Here is a 19,195-nt window from a genome sequence, read left to right on the forward strand (position 1 = left end):
CGAGGTCAAGGGCACAAAGAGACAGCGTAAACGAGAACTAGCCGGGGTCTGGTACACAGGAATCAGCAAGCCGGCAAACAGTACAGACAAGGATAAAGCGAAAACGAAGTCAGAATACAAAGCCAAGGTCAAGTACGGAGAAACACAACTGAAAACAACAAGCACTAAAGGGAACTGTAGCAGAAACCACGATAGGGCAAGGAACTAAGGGAAAAGGGTAAGTATAAGTAGCCTTCAAACTAACGTGATTGGCTCCTGTCACTTCCACTCCCCCAACAGGTAAGTGTATGGGGTGATTGGCATGACAGGAGCCAATGGGAGCCTTTTTGCAATTTAGGCTCCCACTGTCTCTTTAAGAGCGCGCCCGAGATTCGCGGCGCGCTCTTAGCTGCAGGCGGGACACGTGGCCGCTTCTCGCGGTCACTGCCCGCCTTCCTGTTTGAGCAGTCGGATGAGCCGCGCGCGGCTCGTGCAGCCGCAGGACCGCGCGCGGCTTGAAGAGAGGACCGCGGCCGGCCCCCGGATAAGGTAAGTACCGCTACAGTACCCCCCCCTGAGGACACGCCCTCCGGGCGGGCAGGACCAGGTTGGCAGGAAAACGCGAATGGAAAGAACGTACAAGGCGGGGAGCATGAACAGCATCCGCAGAAATCCAACTGCGCTCCTCAGGCCCATAACCCTTCCAATGTACCAAGTACTGAAGCCGACCCCTGAGGAAACGAGAGTCAATAACAGCAGACACTTCGAACTCCTCATGACCCTCCACAGAGACAGGAGGGGGTGTACGCCGGGTATAGCGGTTGCGTACGTAAGGCTTCAACAACGAGGTGTGAAATACATTGGGTATACGCAGATTCTTAGGCAGACCCAAGGCATAAGAAACGGGATTAACCTTATGTATAATGCGATAAGGACCAATGAAGCGGGGAGCCAATTTCATAGAAGGCACCCGGAGGCGAATATTCCGTGTGGAAAGCAAAACCCTGTCCCCCACAACATAGGAAGGAGCCGCTCTGCGATGCTTGTCAGCCTGAGCCTTCTGGCGGGCAGCAGAGTCCACCAAAGAACGCTGAACCTGCTCCCAAGTATTACGCAAACCAGCCAAATGCTCATCCAGAACTGGCATGCCCTGTGAAGAGAATGCAGCCGGAAGAACAACGGGATGCTGGCCATAGACAACGTAAAAAGGGCTTTTGCCGGAAGAATCATGAGTGGCATTATTCCGAGCAAATTCAGCCCAAGGAAGCAGGTCAGACCAATTGTCCTGATGGTGAGACACAAAACAACGGAGGTACTGCTCCAGAGACTGGTTGGCACGTTCAGCAGCTCCATTAGACTGGGGATGGTAAGCGGAAGAAAATGAGAGGGAAATACCCATCTCCGAACAAAAGGCTTTCCAGAACCTGGAAATAAATTGGCTACCCCTATCGGATACAATAGATAAGGGAATACCATGTAATCGAAACACTTCTTTAGCGAAGATAAGAGCCAGTTCCTTGGAAGTGGGCAACTTGCGAAGAGACACAAAGTGAGCCATTTTGGAAAACCGATCTACTATCATTAGGATGACTGTGTTACCATTCGAAGGGGGTAATTCAACAATAAAATCCATTGATAGATTAGACCAAGGTCTCTCGGGAACGGGTAACGGATGCAACAGCCCACAAGGAACTCTACGAGAGGTTTTCATACATGCACAAGTAGAACAAGCACTTATATAGTCAGTAACATCCTTACGTAAGATATCCCACCAGAAATACCGAGAAACGGCTGACACTGTTTTGGAAATACCAGGATGTCCAGCAGTCTTAGTATCGTGATACAGTGACAGAATATCCCGTCTCTCGGGAACGTCAACGAACAATTTATCATTAGGCCTCTCGCCAGGTGCCATGCTCTGTTTCGCTTGTATGGCTTGCAAGAGGGACGAGGAAATGGACAATATAGTAGTTGCTATTATCCTGTCTGGGGGAATGACAGGAGTGACATCAATCTCCTGTTTGTCAATAGTCTCGAATTGTCTGGACAGAGCGTCCGCTTTAGTGTTCCGGTCACCTGGCCTATAGGTTATTATATAATTAAAATGAGACAAGAACAGTGACCACCTAGCCTGCCTGGAAGACAATCTTTTAGCTTCGCTAAGGTAGGACAGGTTCTTATGATCCGTAAATATGAGGATGGGATCCTTAGTGCCTTCTAACAAATGTCTCCATTCTTTGAGTGCTAAAATGATAGCAAGGAGTTCGCGATTACCCACATCATAATTCCTTTCTGCTTTGGACATTTGTTTAGAAAAGAAGCCACAAGGATGCAATGGCTTGTCAGGAGACTCTCTTTGGGATAAGACAGCACCTACCCCTATATCGGAAGCATCAACCTCAAGTATATATGGCAATGAGGGGACAGGATGCTGTAAAATAGGGGCAGAGGCGAACGTAGTCTTAAGAAAGTCAAAAGCCTGAAGTGCCTCAGTAGACCAGACACGTGTATTGCCATCCTTTTTAGTCATACGAGTAATAGGCGCTACTATAGACGAAAAACCTTTGATAAAACGTCTATAATAATTAGAGAAACCCAGAAAACGCTGGATGGCTTTCAGACCTTGCGGCAGAGGCCATTCTATGACCGCAGCGAGCTTCTGGGGATCCATCCGAAAACCCTCAGCGGAAATCAAATACCCTAAAAACTGGACCTCGGATTGGTCGAATAGACATTTTTCTAATTTGCAATAAAGACCATTAGCAAGAAGGGTCTTCAGAACTGTCGTAACATGTCTGTGATGAGTGTGAATGTCTGTAGAATATATTAAAATGTCATCCAAGTACACAATAACAAATGAGTGAATAAAGTCCCTTAAGACATCATTAATAAATTCTTGGAACACTGCTGGGGCATTGCAAAGCCCAAATGGCATGACGGTATACTCATAATGACCTGACCGAGTGTTAAAGGCTGTCTTCCATTCGTGGTCCTTTTTTATACGTATCAAATTGTATGCTCCTCTAAGATCTAATTTGGTGAATACCGTAGCATGTTTGAGCCTGTCAAACAATTCTGTTATTAACGGTATAGGGTAAGCATTTTTGATGGTGATTTTATTAAGACCTCTATAATCAATGCAAGGTCTTAAATCACCTTCTTTCTTCGATACAAAGAAGAACCCCGCTCCAGCCGGAGAAGAGGATCTCCTAATAAATCCCTTTTCTAATGATTCTTTAATGTACTCCTCCATGACACGGTTTTCTTGAACCGATAGGGGGTACACCCTGCCCTTGGGAGGTATAGTACCAGGCAACAAATCAATAGCACAATCGTAGGGTCTGTGAGGCGGTAATTTGTCAGCCTCTCTTTTATCAAAGACAGTCTTTAAAGTTAAATACTGAGAGGGTATAGCCGTAGATAAAGGAGGAACAGTAGGAACGTTAATAGAATTCACAGGCGTGACTTCAATAGTACATGACTCATGGCAGGCTTCACTCCATGATTTTATCTGCCCTGTCTCCCAGTCAAAAATGGGATTGTGGGCACGTAACCATGGATACCCTAATACCAACTGTGAAGAGGGAGAGGTGATGACCTGGAACCGAATGGTTTCATAGTGTAGAACCCCTGTGTACATGTGTAGCGGTGCAGTCTCGTGAGTAACAACTGGAGATATCAATGGTCTACCATCTATGGCCTCAACGGCCAAAGGTATCTCCTTCTCCCTGATGGGAATATTGTTTTTCTTTACAAAACCAGAGTCTATAAAATTCTCAGCTGCCCCAGAGTCAACCAGGGCGTATATGTTTTCAACTATACAACTCTCTCCCATATGTAAAGAAACAGGGAGAAGCAGTCGGTTAGGAGGCAATGTAGGAGACTTAGAAATCACACCCAAGGCCAGTCCCCTATAAGGTCTTAGGTGCGAGAGTTTTCCGGGAGCAGAGGACACTCCTTTACCATATGTTCTCTCCTACCACAATATAGGCAGAGTCCCTCTCTTCTCCTATGTAATTTTTCATTATCAGAGAGTTTGGCAACCCCTAATTGCATTGGCTCCTCTTCAGATACTTTTACACTCTCCGGTGGATTAACTCTGGGGTGAATAGGCGTAACAAAACGTCTATTCCAGTTCTTGGTATAGAGCCTGTCCCGAATCCTATTATCTATATCGATGAGGTAGTCAATAAGGTCCTCTAAGGCAACAGGAAGTTCCTTAGCCGCTACCTCATCCAATATAGAATCTGATAAGCCTTCCATGAAGGCAGTAGTTAACCCATTATTGGTCCAATCGACCTGTGAGGCAAGGGTACGAAACTGTATAGCGTAATCAGCCACAGACCTAGGACCCTGTTTAACCCTCATTAATGCTCTAGCGGCATTCTTAGACCTTTTCATAGTGTCAAAAGTTCTGCGAAAAGCTGTTAGGAAACTGTGAAAGTTATGCACCATAGGTCCATTAGCCTCCCAAATAGGGTTTGCCCATTCAAGTGCTTTGTCGGTAAGTTGGTGCATAAAGAACCCAACTTTGGACCTCTCTGTGGGAAATGAACGTGGATACATTTCAAAATGAAACTCTATTTGGTTAATGAACCCTCTGCATGTCTTAGAATCCCCTCCATACCTAGGAGGAGGCGTTAAATGTGCTGCAGCATTAGGCATAGTCGATACTTCAGGAAGCAGGGGTGTAGGAGGGTTAGGTGCGGTTGCTGGAATGGTTCTAGCTAAGAGCGTCTGGAGAGCCTGAGCTATTTGATCCATACGGTGATCCTGCTCTACAAATCTAGCCTCATGGGTCGCCATCTGTTGAGCTAAATCTGCGGGGTCCATGGCCCTATCGTAATGTAACGAGTATATACCCCTACACGCAGGATCCAGCAAAACAGAAGACAGCACAGAGGAGAGATACGTCTACCGGACCTTAGAGTGGCCGGACTCGACGTAAAGGAGAAGTACAGAGTCAGGAGCGATCCGAGGTCAAGGGCACAAAGAGACAGCGTAAACGAGAACTAGCCGGGGTCTGGTACACAGGAATCAGCAAGCCGGCAAACAGTACAGACAAGGATAAAGCGAAAACGAAGTCAGAATACAAAGCCAAGGTCAAGTACGGAGAAACACAACTGAAAACAACAAGCACTAAAGGGAACTGTAGCAGAAACCACGATAGGGCAAGGAACTAAGGGAAAAGGGTAAGTATAAGTAGCCTTCAAACTAACGTGATTGGCTCCTGTCACTTCCACTCCCCCAACAGGTAAGTGTATGGGGTGATTGGCATGACAGGAGCCAATGGGAGCCTTTTTGCAATTTAGGCTCCCACTGTCTCTTTAAGAGCGCGCCCGAGATTCGCGGCGCGCTCTTAGCTGCAGGCGGGACACGTGACCGCTTCTCGCGGTCACTGCCCGCCTTCCTGTTTGAGCAGTCGGATGAGCCGCGCGCGGCTCGTGCAGCCGCAGGACCGCGCGCGGCTTGAAGAGAGGACCGCGTCCGGCCCCCGGATAAGGTAAGTACCGCTACAAATTGCAAAAAGGGTTGTATATTTTGATGTACATTCATTTACTTTGTCAGTAAATTAAATGTTTAAGCAAAAACGGTGGAAGCATCGTGTTAGCATCCATTATTATGCCAAATTAGTACGCCAAATGTACAGCAAGATGGTCAGTCTTTGAGGTTAAATATGCATTTGCATTAATGTGATGTAGCCCTTAAACCCCTTAAGGGGTTAATAACAAGTACTTCTTAACATTTTCTGTAATAAGCTTTCCAAATGATTCAATACTGTTAGAAAACATTTCCAAATGATTTATCTACAAAAATGCCCAAAAAAGACTTTTATGATGACGTCAGTAGAAAAATCATTTGGAAAAGTATTTCTAACAGTATTTGGAAAGTCTATTAAAGCAAGAACAAAATGTATTAATTTACACACATTTTATTGAATTTCAGTTCACTTGAATTGATATTTGAACAGATTTCAGACTGACCAAAAATCGAAAATTAGGGAACAAATTAAAATGAACTGAAAATGTATTTTTAGGTACGTCTAATATCTTTTACCAACCGTGGCTCAGTAAAGAGCTCCTTACTTTATAACCAACAATAAACCCAACAATAAACAGGACGTTACTGCCTAACCTCTACTTGTTACCTTGAGCTGGAGTTTGTGCTACTATTAACCCAAACACTAATCTCATCTCATAGCAGGGGCGTATTAGCCGCGAGGCAAACAAGGCATTTGCCTTGGGCGGCATTTTCCAGGGGGCGGCAAAAAAAGCCGCCCCCAAATGCCCAAGGCAAATGTCTTGTTAGCCTTGCGGCTAACAGACATGCCGGCGGGCTGCTGGGCGGTCGGGCAGCGCTGGTGGGCGGCCGGCGAGGGAGCACTTCCCCTGAGCTGTCTGCTCAGCTCCCTCGCCAGCCGCAGAGTGAGGCTGGGAGGCGGAGCCGGAATATGACGTCATATTCCGGCTCCCAGCCTCACTCTGAGGCGTGCGAGGGAGCTGAGCAGACAGCTCAGGGGAAGTGCTCCCTCGCCGGCCGCCCGCCCGCCCGCCAGGCAGTGCCGCCTGATCGCCCAGACATCCACTGGACCACCAGGGAGGAAGAGACACCCCCCCCCAGCATTCACAAAGGTAAGGAGGCTGGGGGGGTGTTAAATAAAAAAAACATGTGTTAAAAATACGTTTAAAAAAATGTGTTAAAAATAAATTTAAAAAAAATGTGTTAAAAATAAATAAAAAAAAGTGTTAAAAATAAATTTAAAAAAAATGTGTTGTGGGGGAAGGGGGGGCGCCTGAGTTTTGTCCTGCCTAGGGAGCACAAAACCAGGATACACTACTGTCTCATAGGTTAGGCGCTTGAGTTTCTAAGCTGGAACTAGATTGCAGCACATCATTGTGAATCCCAATTCAATGGAAGGCATTGGAATTTTATTAGCTGAAACTTCCCATGGGTGCATGTGTATCATTAAGAATTGCCTGGGTCAGGGGTGGGCAACCTTTGGCACTCCAGATGCTGTGGACTATATCTCCTGTAACGGCACCCCCAGTCATAAAAAGGGCTTAAAAGCCATTTAGTAGATCTTCCCTTCCAGAGACACAGGCAAAGCTACTGTAGACACCAATACACCGAACTGGAGAAGCAAATGAATGCTCTCAAACATACGAATGCTGTAAACAGCCGAATAGGAAAAACCATACGAATAGGTTTACACTCCTAGTAGTCAAACTGGAACAGCATACAATAAATTCCCAATTTTGAGGGTCAAGCAGGAACAGGCAGAGCTGTGGGTTTATTGTTCTTATATACACATTCTTACACATTAGTACCACCCACAGGGTTTTGGAAAACAACCAATAAACACATACAATACACTCAGACACTCCCACACAAAATCCTCCCCTCTGCCTGTGATACAATCACCTTACACAATGGGTAATGTAATTATCACAGGCAGAGAAATACAGTTTTCCACATTATTCATAACTTTAAAAGTATGCATCATATGTCAAAATCATCCAAATTGGTCCATTGGTTCAAAAGATAGATCGAAGTCCTTTGTGACCAAATGAAGCATGGCTTTTCTGCCCAAAACCAGTTCCACAGAGTCTTCTATCCTGGAGATAATTGAGAAGTAATCAAATTATCTCCAAGGACAGAGGCAAAACTCTTGCCTTTACATTTTTACATTTATTACATAAAATACAGACATGTAACATATCTCTCATTTCTCATAGCATTTCTGAATAAGTAATTGGCATAAAGGGAGGGGAGTATTAACTCATAAGACCAGGCCCTGGCAGCCCCTATCTATCTGCATGTAGGTGGGAGATGTTATCTTCATGGTTAAGAAACTGTCATCAAAATACTGAGTCAAGGCGTGAGGGCAATGTAATTAACCATTTTTCTAAATGCACTTTAGTGAAATGGTGAGTGCTGGAAGAAAGAAAGTTATGCTATCAGAAATCCCTAAAATAAAAATGGATACTTAAAAAAAGTATTAATTTAATTTGTGGAATGCCACTTCATCCAGCAATATGTTGTTATCAATTATCTATTTTTTAAAGAAGGAACTAATCACATGTACTGAGATCTCCCATACTGCTAATTTTGATGTAAATATGGACGAGACAAGAAGAGTTTTTGTTAATGTGATGTATCGGCAAAGCTACAACTAAATCTCAAAGCTTTGTGCTAAAAAAGTGTTTCTATCAAAGATTATATGGTTAATGAGAATCTACAAAAGCTGCAACAAATGAATGCTTAGGTCTCATAATGAATGACTTGTTGCTCTTTCTAAATACCCAAGCTTAGGTTTTGTAGGATAAATACTACAGATTGATCACTATAATCAATGAGCCTCCCATGTTAAATATTTACATGACATGGTTTCCCCTTTATTTTCTAATGCCAAGAAAAGCGTGATGCTGTACAGAGACAACATGAAAGAAATAGGAGGGGCACACAGTGACAGGAACACAGATTAAGGATTTGTGCTTATAAATACTTACTTGTAGACAAGAATAAGCTGGAAACAGGTTGTCACCTTTCAGCACAAGATTACAGCAACTCCTAAAGAAGGAAGTGCTGATTACATTGGATCACAGAAGAAATAAAACAAATATACCTGCATGGATTTATATTACAAGATTAAGTGTGATGTATTAAACATCCATTAACAGATTGCAAATATTCTATTACTGAATATAACAACCTTATTTCTGTGATGTATTTACGTACAATGGCAAAAGAGATCTGTCAAGATCTGTTTAAAGGGACATGCATCACTTGACCATTATTTTTTTTAAAACCAGCAAGCAAACACCTTTAAACAAATATACAAACCAAACAAGCAAGAAAAACTTTGAAGTGTGTCATAACTGTTTATGAACTTACTATGAACTTGGTAAGATTGCATTATTCTGCAGTCCTCTCAGCAGAGGAGTTTCTTCAGAATTCTCTCTCCCCCTTCCCACCCCCCTCCCCACACACACACAAACTTTATACCTACCCATCTTAGTTTTCGACCAGTCTACAAAAAACAGAAACAGAAAACAGAAACAGAAAAAGAGACAGAAATCTGACAACGGAGCCTATTCTGCATGATCAGACTGATCCCTTCTCTTCTCCCCTGTCCAGATGTTGCAAGGTGAAGAGATATTCTAACATTAGTAGATCTGTTATGTATGCCCAATGCACTTTCCAGCATTCCTAGGGATGGGACAATGATTGGTTAGATTAGATCAGTGCCCCCCTTGGAGTGGGTATAGAAAGCATAAGAAAGAAGAAACAGGTAAATATGCACGCCGAGTGAGGCAACTGTCTTATATAAAGCTAAAGCTTTTGAATAGCAGATTTGTGTCAGAGTGATGCATGTACCCATGTTAGAACTGATATACTCTGGATCAGAACTGAAAAACAGTTAATGATATAAAGTCTTAACTGCTAGTTCAAGCTACAAACAAAAATACTTTAAAAATAAAGGCAACCATAGACTCATTAATACTCTCAATATATTGTGTATAAATATACACTATATTGAGAGTATTATATATATATATATATATATATATATATATAGAGAGAGAGAGAGAGAGAGAGAGAGAGAGAGAGCAAGAAGGAAAGAGATGCACTCTCAGGTCTTTATAGAAAAGACCTGAGAGTTTTTTCTATAAAAACGAAACGTCGATCAGATGTATGTTACCTGTTATTAAATAATATAGAAAAAAGACCTGAGAGTGCATCTCTTTCCTTCTTGCTTTACATACCCAGCGTGGGATTGCACCAAGGCAGTTTTTTACTTATTCATTGAAAGGGTGAGTGCCACTACACTTGTATATATATATATATATATATATATATATATATATGTATATATATATGTATATATACATAAATATAATAAAAATTGGAGCACTCTTTGGGATTTTCAAAAAAATTGATTTTAAACTATCAACGTTTCGAACCTTCTGGGTCTTTATCAAGATCTTCATATACATCTAGTGACAAAACTACTGCTCCAGCTGCACTAGGGGTTGCACGCTTTGGGGGCCCATCGGGTGTCCCATGCAATTGGGGCCACCCGATTGGCATTATTGCTGCACAGGAACCCAGTCAAGCACCACGGTCCTTTAACTGTGCGCATTAGGTGACTGGGAGGACATGACAGCCTGTCCCTCCCAACAATAGAGAGGGTTGTGCGGGAGGTGTCGGTGGCATAGATAGGCAGCATGGGAAACTGCTTCCCATCAGCCTTAGCCAACATCACAAGGACCCCAATCAATCAACCCTCCTGGTCACAAAAGGGAAGCAAGTAGGGTGTCTGTAAATATAAAAATGATAATATATATGTGCCTTTGTATGTCAGATTGTATATGAGTATGTATATGAAAAGTGTGTGTATCTATGTCATGGTGTGTGCATGTGTCAATGTGTATGTGTGTTTGTGTGCATCTTTGCGTCAGTGGGTGCATCTGTGCGTGTAACATATACACTTACCCTAAAATAGGGTTAGAACTCAGATGTGCATTGATACATATAAAGGAAACAGAAAAAGAAAACACAATATGGTGTAAATCCACAAATGATGGTGTATTTAGTGATGTTTTAAATAGTCAAACACATGAATTAGAGCCTCAAAGGGACAGGCTCAAATCGCTTCCACAGTAGTGTCGTATGGGGACACTGCACCCTTTTAGCTGGAATGAGTTTCCTCAAGAAAAAAAACGAAAAAGGAGACTGCCTAGTGTACTATGTTTCAGCATAAATGAAACTCACAGTAGTTATGGTTGTGCTCACCTTTTCCTGAGCCAATGAAAACCTGGCTCTGGGTGGTAGACCTGGGTGCCTCTAGACGGGGGCATCTGCCCTTCTTTAGCAGCAAGAGGAAGTTGAAAGCCGATGGGACTTAATATAAAATTTAGATTTATTGCAACTTTAAATATAAAATCCAAAGAATAAAACCAAAGTGTACAATTGCTTGTATATGAAGTATAAGTGTCCCATAGTTGGCTCTGGCTCCGGGACACATTTCGCCCACCCTCTGTGGGCTTTTTTACCACCAATTCCGATTATATCCAGACTGTACTAAACTCACTCTGGTTCATTACTATATTTAGTGGGGATAAGAGAGCACCCACTAGAGTGTGTAGCTGCTTTCCTACACTCAATTACATTTGCTAGCACTCTTTACACAATAATCACCAATTTGTGCATCTGTGCATGGATATATGTCAGTGTGTGTATCTGTGTGTCAGGTTATGTGCATATGTCAGGGTTTGTGTCTGGGTGTGCATCTATGTGTTTGTGCATGTGTCAGTGTGTGTATCTGTGTGTGTCAGTGTGTTAATGTACCTGAATATCTGTGAATGTATGTATGTGTGCAACAGTGTATGTGTATATGTGCATACATCCAAGCAATCAAACATCAACACAACATGCAAACACACTCCTGCAATCCAACAGAAATAGTACATACTGTAACGGCTACCCAGGTAGTGAGAGGGTATTAGCCATTGGAGACGTCCTTTTTCCCAGCAAGCTGCTGTATAGTAATGAAGTTGTTTATTCCCATCCACCAGATCCAAGAGGAGAGTCAGGTTTAGCTGTTAAAAAGCAAGGTAATAATGCAGTAAATCCCCTTCCAAGAACGAGACAAGGCTACGTTTTGAAGGGTCAAGAAGAACTAAATTTTAATGACAAGGATTCTGCCCATAAAAGGGAGACACCTACATAATTAGGACAGTAACCAATTACAAACATGGTACATCCCACACATTTCCTCCCCTCAGATAAACAGTTAACATAATTATCACACACACATTTTTACCCGAGTTTTGGATGTACCCCAAATACTTGGGGTACATCCATAAATACAGTATCCCCAGATAGCCCCAATCTGGGGGAAGAACATATTTAAAAATCATCCCATTCGGTTAAGGGGTTCGGGAGTTATGGGACTTTAAAGTTTTGACCGACCGCAAGGGCACACTAGCCGAAAATAGTTTCATAAGTTTTGGCCTTGCGGTCAGTCCTCGTTCGTGTGGTGAAAAGGCATGAAAATCTTGCCATCCGTGCATTTCCTGATGATCGCTAAAATCCCTGTACGTGGTATAGTCTATCTACCGAACGGCAGCACGGTTGGTGGTTCCAGCACAAATTTACGGTCTTATGGAGGTCTCAGCGGTGTTCGCCTACTCGAGTGTCCGATTTTGGTTCCAGACACTCAACGGCAAATCACCGCTGTTCGTGAACTAAGATGGCCTCAAAGACGTGTAAAAGTCCCGAAATGACGGCCACCTAGGAACTGAAACAAAGAGTTTGTGCGTTTCATACGGATGGCAAGTGCCGATCTGGGAGGTAAAATACCACATAATTAAATAGCTGGGTGGTCCGGTGTTCGGTAGTTTGGGTTCGTTTTTATACATACCGAGTCTCTGCCGTACGGGTTGAATAAATAGACGAATGTTGTTAAAAAGTCCCGAACTGTGATAAAAGTAATCCACATGAACCAGGTAAGCACATTCCACTGTGGTTTTAGTCTCTGTTATTGCACATGTACCTGGTTAGTTGTTAAAGGGCCGGTTTAGCAATAAGTATTCCCAGGCAAAGGTAAGGTTCTGTTACACTGCTCCCCTTTTGTGGGACACTCCGGCAGACCCGGATTGATCCTTTTCGGGTCAACTTGGGGCTGTCTGGCCGGCTGTCAGGCTAGGAGTTCTGTTTGCCTGGACAGTCCATCCGCGTTCCCATTGAACTTGCCAGGGTGGTATTGGATGGAGAAATTGTATGGTTGTAGCGCTAAGCTCCATCCCAGCAAGCATCCATTATCTCCAGCCACTCTGTTCAACCATACCAGGGGATTATGATCTGTAATAAGGGTAAATTCCTGACCATACAGATATGGTGTAAGTTTCTTTAAAGCCGAGACCAGGGCTAAACACTCCTTCTCCACTGCCGTGTAGCTTACTTCCCTGGGTAACAATTTTCTACTCTGGTACGCGACTGGGTGTTCCCCTCCATCTTCCCCGATTTGGCTTAGAACTGCCCCCAGTCCGTACATGGACGCATCTGTATGGACGACAAATCTTTTGTTAGGGATGGGGGCAGATAAAACAGGTGCGTTGATCAGGACTTTCTTTAAGGCTTGAAAGGCTGTTTCACAGGCGGGAGACCACAGGACCATTCTAGGCAGGTTCTTTTTAGTCAGGTCTGTCAGGGGTTTAGCTATGGGGCTATAGTCAGGGACAAATTTCCTGTAGTACCCAGCTGTCCCTAAGAACACCAATACTTGAGTCTTGGTGTGGGGTGTGGGCGAGTTGGCCACAGCCTCAACCTTAGCTGGTTCTGGTTGCTGTTTCCCACACCCTACCCTGTGTCCCAAGTACTGGACTTCGGCCATACCGAAGTTACACTTTTCTGGCTTCAGAGTTAGGCATGCGGCCCGAATCTGATCCAGTACGGCCTCTACATGTCTCAAGTGTTCTCCCCAAGTTTCGCTATAGATCGCAATGTCATCCAGGTATGCGCAAGTGAAGTCCTGGAAGCCATCAAGGAGTCTATCCACCAAGCGCTGAAATGTAGCTGGGGCATTCTTCATCCCGAATGGTATGACCTCGAATTGGTACAGGCCAAACCGGGTGATGAACGCCGACTTGGGGATAGCTTCCTTGGCCAGGGGAATCTGCCAGTATCCCTTGCACAGATCAATGGTGGTCAGATATCGCCCCTTGGCAATGCGATCTAATAGTTCGTCTACTCTGAGCATTGGATAGGCATCCATCACTGTACGGTCATTGAGGTGTCTATAGTCCACACAGAACCTGGTAGTGCAGTCCTTTTTGGGCACTAGTACCACTGGCGAGGCCCAGGGGCTGTCGGACGGCTCTATGACTCCTAGTCTCAACATCTCCTGGATTTCCTTCCTCATTTCCTCCTTCACTGCCTCAGGGATTCTGTAGGGGGTCTGTCTAAGAGAGTTTTGTCCTGGGGTCTCTACATAGTGGGTCGCTAGCGGGGTGTATCCTGGTTCCTGGGAAAATGTTATTCCCTTTTCAGCTGGAGAAAGCTGCCAGCTAAACTGCAAAACCAGTTCAAGCATTATAACTACACTAGCATAGCACATCTAGCACCGACGAGCAACTACTATGTTATTTTATTTCATTGTATTCTAAGTTAAGCTTACTCTATCACTTTAGATGTTTAATCGATATGCCTAGAAAATATAAAATTGTGCGACTTATCATACCACTGTCTAACTGATATGAACCTTGAAATACGCTGTTGTGGCGTCCATTGATAACTTGTAACCACCTGCACAACAAAAAAAAAAAGAATAAAAAAAAAGAAAAAAGAACTGCCTGCCAGGCCCCAGGTGCCGCAGCCCACTGGGAATTTTCCCAGTATCCCTGTAAGCCAGTTCGACTCTAGCCATGGAACATCATGCCAATTTTGTATCAGCACTGCAAGTCCAGCCTCCCTTCTGTGAACTTAAATATAGGCAATACCTCAACAGATTGTGTCACAGTTATTAGAATTAATACATGCAAAACATGTTATATGTGACTTCACCACTTATCTTTGGGGGTTTATGTGTTTGATGGCAAGGATGTCAGGGATTGCTTGAGACCCTGATCTATCCTTTGTGTAAGAGTAAAAATGTTGCTCACACTATCTATGTTCACACTGTCATACCTTCCAAATGACTTTATTTAGAAGTGAGAGTCCCTATTTTGGGATCAAACATAATTATCTAGCTCCATATCGTTGATGTGTGTAACAGTGCCTCTGTGTCAGAGCAGCAACAGCAGCAAGCACAGCAAGAGGAGAGGAACAGCCAGAATGATTTATTGCAGCAACTTTGAAAAAGCAATCTGAGAATAAAAATAGAGAGAATAGATACGTTATGAGAATGATAAAGAAAAAGATAGAGAGAATACAATACGTAAGCCAACATAAAGTATTGGGGACTTTTAACCTGTTAGAGGAAGCAAGTCTGTTCTTTCCAAACAGGGGTATACAGAGCAGGTGTGTCTTACAGGAAGAGTAACATACTGAAACATGATTGATTGATTCAGCATGAGACAAGGGTAATGTAAATAATTGATAATATGAGCTTTTAACAGTATTAAGGGAAGAAACCCTTAATTGTATAACTATCACGCCAGATGGTTAGAAAACTGCAAAGTTTTATCTGTCATGACAAATTCACTTTAAGAAGTTTTTCTAGTTGAACTTTAATCACACACAGGAGGCTCATGTAGGCTCTAGTAGACTATTAGATGAGCAGAAGCTAGAGCATTTTTAAATTAAACAGACTGTGCAATAAAGGAAGTTTAAAAATTATATCTCTGCCACCCAGGAGTAATGGGAGTCTAAGCACAGGACTTATTTTTGTGTATTTGTATTCACTTTTGTATCACACAGCCATGTTACATATAAAGGGTTCCATATAAAGGGTTAATAAGTATGTAGGGGTTTAGAAAACACCCTTCCCTGTCTCATTAAAGATATTTTTTACTTGAAGCTCAAAGAAGAATGGTAAATTGTTAGCGTAGGACTCACCCAAGAGGTTTTCCTTGACATGGCAGGATGGTTTACACCTAATGGCCATTGGAGTGAAACAATAAAACCTCCATTTATTTAAATATGCATAGGGATTTTAAATAGTATGCAGGTAACTATTTTCTTAGGATCATTTTACTGCCATTTGGTTCATGGATCAAGTTAGAAAAAGTAACCAGTAGAGGGGAAAAACAAGAGGAGCACTAAAAATCTATATTTACCTATTATAGTTTTATTAAATAAATAATATTTATATATATATTTTTTTTTTTTACTGATCCTCCTATTCCCCCCTTTATTGGTTACTTATCACTTGATCTGTGAATGAAATCCAAAGTTTGTGACTGTCCCATATCCATCAATCATTTTTATTTTTTTGCTGCCAGGGGCAGAATTCAAAATTAAGAATTAAAACAAACATTTGTCCATGGCGTTGTCAGGAGGAAAGGGGAACAATGCTTCACGTGTGGTGGTAATATAGATCGAAGAAACCCTACTGGAGGGAAATTCACAGCGTTCTGGTTGAGGTGACCGGAAAGGACATTGATTATTGCCCAGTGCTGGTGCTAATATCTTTTACAACCATGATCATATCCAAATGTGAACGCTCCTTGACCAGATATTTCCTAACAGCTCCAAGGTCACTGATCCCTCAACGTCCTCGAATAATCTTCCTTAATGACGGAGGATACTCTGCTGAAGGTAACAATGAATATGTAGTGAGTGGTGTTATGCTATTAAATTTTATCAGCTCATAGATGTGACCTTTAAACTAAACCTGAATACATCCTAGACCCTGTTACTAATAAGTGTATATAACATTTGTTCATGTTCTTCTTTCTGTACTTTTATTGCTTTGAAAAAATATAAAATGAAACTAAAGACCGTCAAAAAAAACAAACAAACATATTTGACTATTGTGCATTTTGGTTAGTTTGTGATTCGGCTAAATTCCAGCTCGGGGTTCAGGAATTTGACTGATACCGTAATTGGTCAAAATTTGGACAAATTTCAGTTCGGAACAAAACAAATCTCCAAGTCTAGTCTATAAATGCCACACATGTAAATGGAAATAACTCAGACACAACTACTATGCTTCTTGTGGAATCTCATAAAAACTGTCACTATAGGAAAATATTTTGTCTACTTGATGGTAAATTAATCCCTTGGAATCTAACACTGAAGGATTCTGTGCAAGTAGAAAAATGTGCAATTCGTGTTCTACTTGCAGGTCTGCTGAATTTATTCTACAGCACCTATGTACAGTGATTCATTATCTATATTATTTATTGTCCATTGATGATCTCTCTTACGTTTGCATGGTAAAGATAATGTTTGTTAAAGGATCACTATAGTGTCAGGAAAGCAAACCCGTTTTCCTGACACTATGTCTTCCTTGGGGGGCCCTCACCTTCAGGGTCCCCCTTTCATGGCTCTGAAGGGGTTAAAACCCCTTCAGCAGCTTACCTTAATCCAGCTCCGGGCTCCATCGGCGCTAGTGACTTCTTCTTCCCTCGCTGACGTTCGCTCCTGAGTGAAGCGGAATGGGCATGTGCGGAAAGAGCTGCGCGCGCACAGCAAGACAAAAAAAATCTATTTTCTTAACCTAGTATTATATCTGGCAGCTATTTGTCCTTCTTCTCAGACATTTGGTAGTCAGTTACATTTTTCCTATCTCTATGTTAGGTTGTGTAGGTACACAACTTTTTGTCTTGCTATTTTCTACTTGGGGTTACCCCCTGTTTTTCTAGTGTACCTAATATTTGGTTCTACCTCTGTTCTTTCTCTTGTAGTCCATAGGAAAACATTTATTAATGCTTTCCTATGGACGTTCTGCACGCTTAATGTGAATTTTGCATCCAGTGTCGCAGAAGCGCATCTAGCGGCTGTCAGGAAGACAGCCACTAGAAGTTGTATTAACCCTGCTATGTAAACATAGCAGTTTCTCTGATTCTGCTATGTTTACATGTGAAGGGTTAAAACCTGAGAGACCTGGCACCCAGACCACTTCATTGAGCTGAAGTGGTCTGGGTGACTATAGTGTCCCTTTAAATTAGTATGTTATTTTCAAGTCAGCATCAGATTATGTGGCAAATATAATACCACACTTAATACATAAAAGTCAAATTTTAGTGGGCAACTCTCTCTGCATTATGTATGATGAACAGAATTATAATATAATCTGGTAAATTTGAATATTGAAAATCTCATAAAACACTTAGATAAATGTCATATTTGCTCTGGGAAATGTTTATGAAGTGTTTTGAGTTCTACATTCTTATCAAATTACTTCTGTGTTGACATACAAAACAGGCCGTGTCAACATCATTAGAGAGATAGATTGTATGTGAAGGCAATGCTATTAAACTGAGCAGATCTACTTGTGCAATTATTATGCAACATTAGTATTTCCATCTATGACAATGGATAATGCCATAAATATTGACAGATTTATTTTCTTTTACTCACTGGTTATTCATTTCCAGGGCGATATCTTTGAGTTTTGAATGGCATTTACTAAGAAGAGATCTGCTCAATTATTAAAACTTTTCTAAGACCTGTTATAGTACATAACGTATGGGCCTCAAAGAGTCATTCTAAGCATCAGAAAAACTTGTAGATTAATCACTTTGTTTATGCAAGCCCTAGCCACACTTCCCCTGACTGTGACTCACGCAGCTTCTCCGCACACTTTCTGAAAAAGACTACATTTTTTAGCTTACCTTGTTTAATATATAAGTTATTTCCTGCTCTGTTAATTATCAGCTAGAGCTTGCAATGGCCTCCTGTGCATGAATAAAGTTTCATTAACAGAGCAGGAGATAAGAACTTCTAAAGTAAACACACAGTTCTCTAAGATCTGATTAAAAACACATCATTAGTCACAGTCAGGGGCTGCATGAACAAAGAAATGTAACTCCTAAATGGCAGAGAACTAAGCAGGGATATAGCAGAGGCATGCTTTATACACCAAAACCACTTCATTAAGCTACTGTTTGTTTTATGCTTAGAGTATTCCTTGATACTAATACTAATTTTAACACAATCAATGAATCTTTACACCAATACACCAATACCTTCTTGGCATTTTTTCAAATTATGTTTGGATGAGGTAATTACAACAAACATAAAAGTAATAATTACAGTGAGTGAAAAAAGTATTTGATCCCCTGCTGATTTTGAATGTTTGCCAACCTATCAATCAGCAAGATATCTGTCTCCCCTGTGTCTTTTATACAGGTAATCAGCTTGTTACCTGTATAAAAGACACCTATCCACAGAAGCAATCAATCAATCAATCAGATTTCCAACTCTCCACCATGACGAAGACCAAAGAGCTGTCCAAGGATGTCAGGGACAAGATTGTAGACCTACACAAGGCTGGTATGGGTAACAAGATCATTGCTAAGCAGCTTGGTGAGAAGGTGACAACAGTTGGTGCGATTATTCGCAAATGGAAGAAACACAAAATAACTGTCAGTCTCAACTCGTGGAGTTTCAATGATCATGAGAATGGTGAGGAATCAGCCCAGAATTACACTGGAGGATCTTGTTAATGATCTCAAGGCAGTTGGGACCATAGTCACCAAGAAAACAATTGGTAACACACTACGCCGTGAAGGAATGAAATCCTGCAGCGCCTCAAAGTCCCCCT

The sequence above is a fragment of the Pelobates fuscus genome, chromosome 2 (assembly GCF_036172605.1).
Source record: "Pelobates fuscus isolate aPelFus1 chromosome 2, aPelFus1.pri, whole genome shotgun sequence".
NCBI lineage: Eukaryota > Metazoa > Chordata > Amphibia > Anura > Pelobatidae > Pelobates > Pelobates fuscus.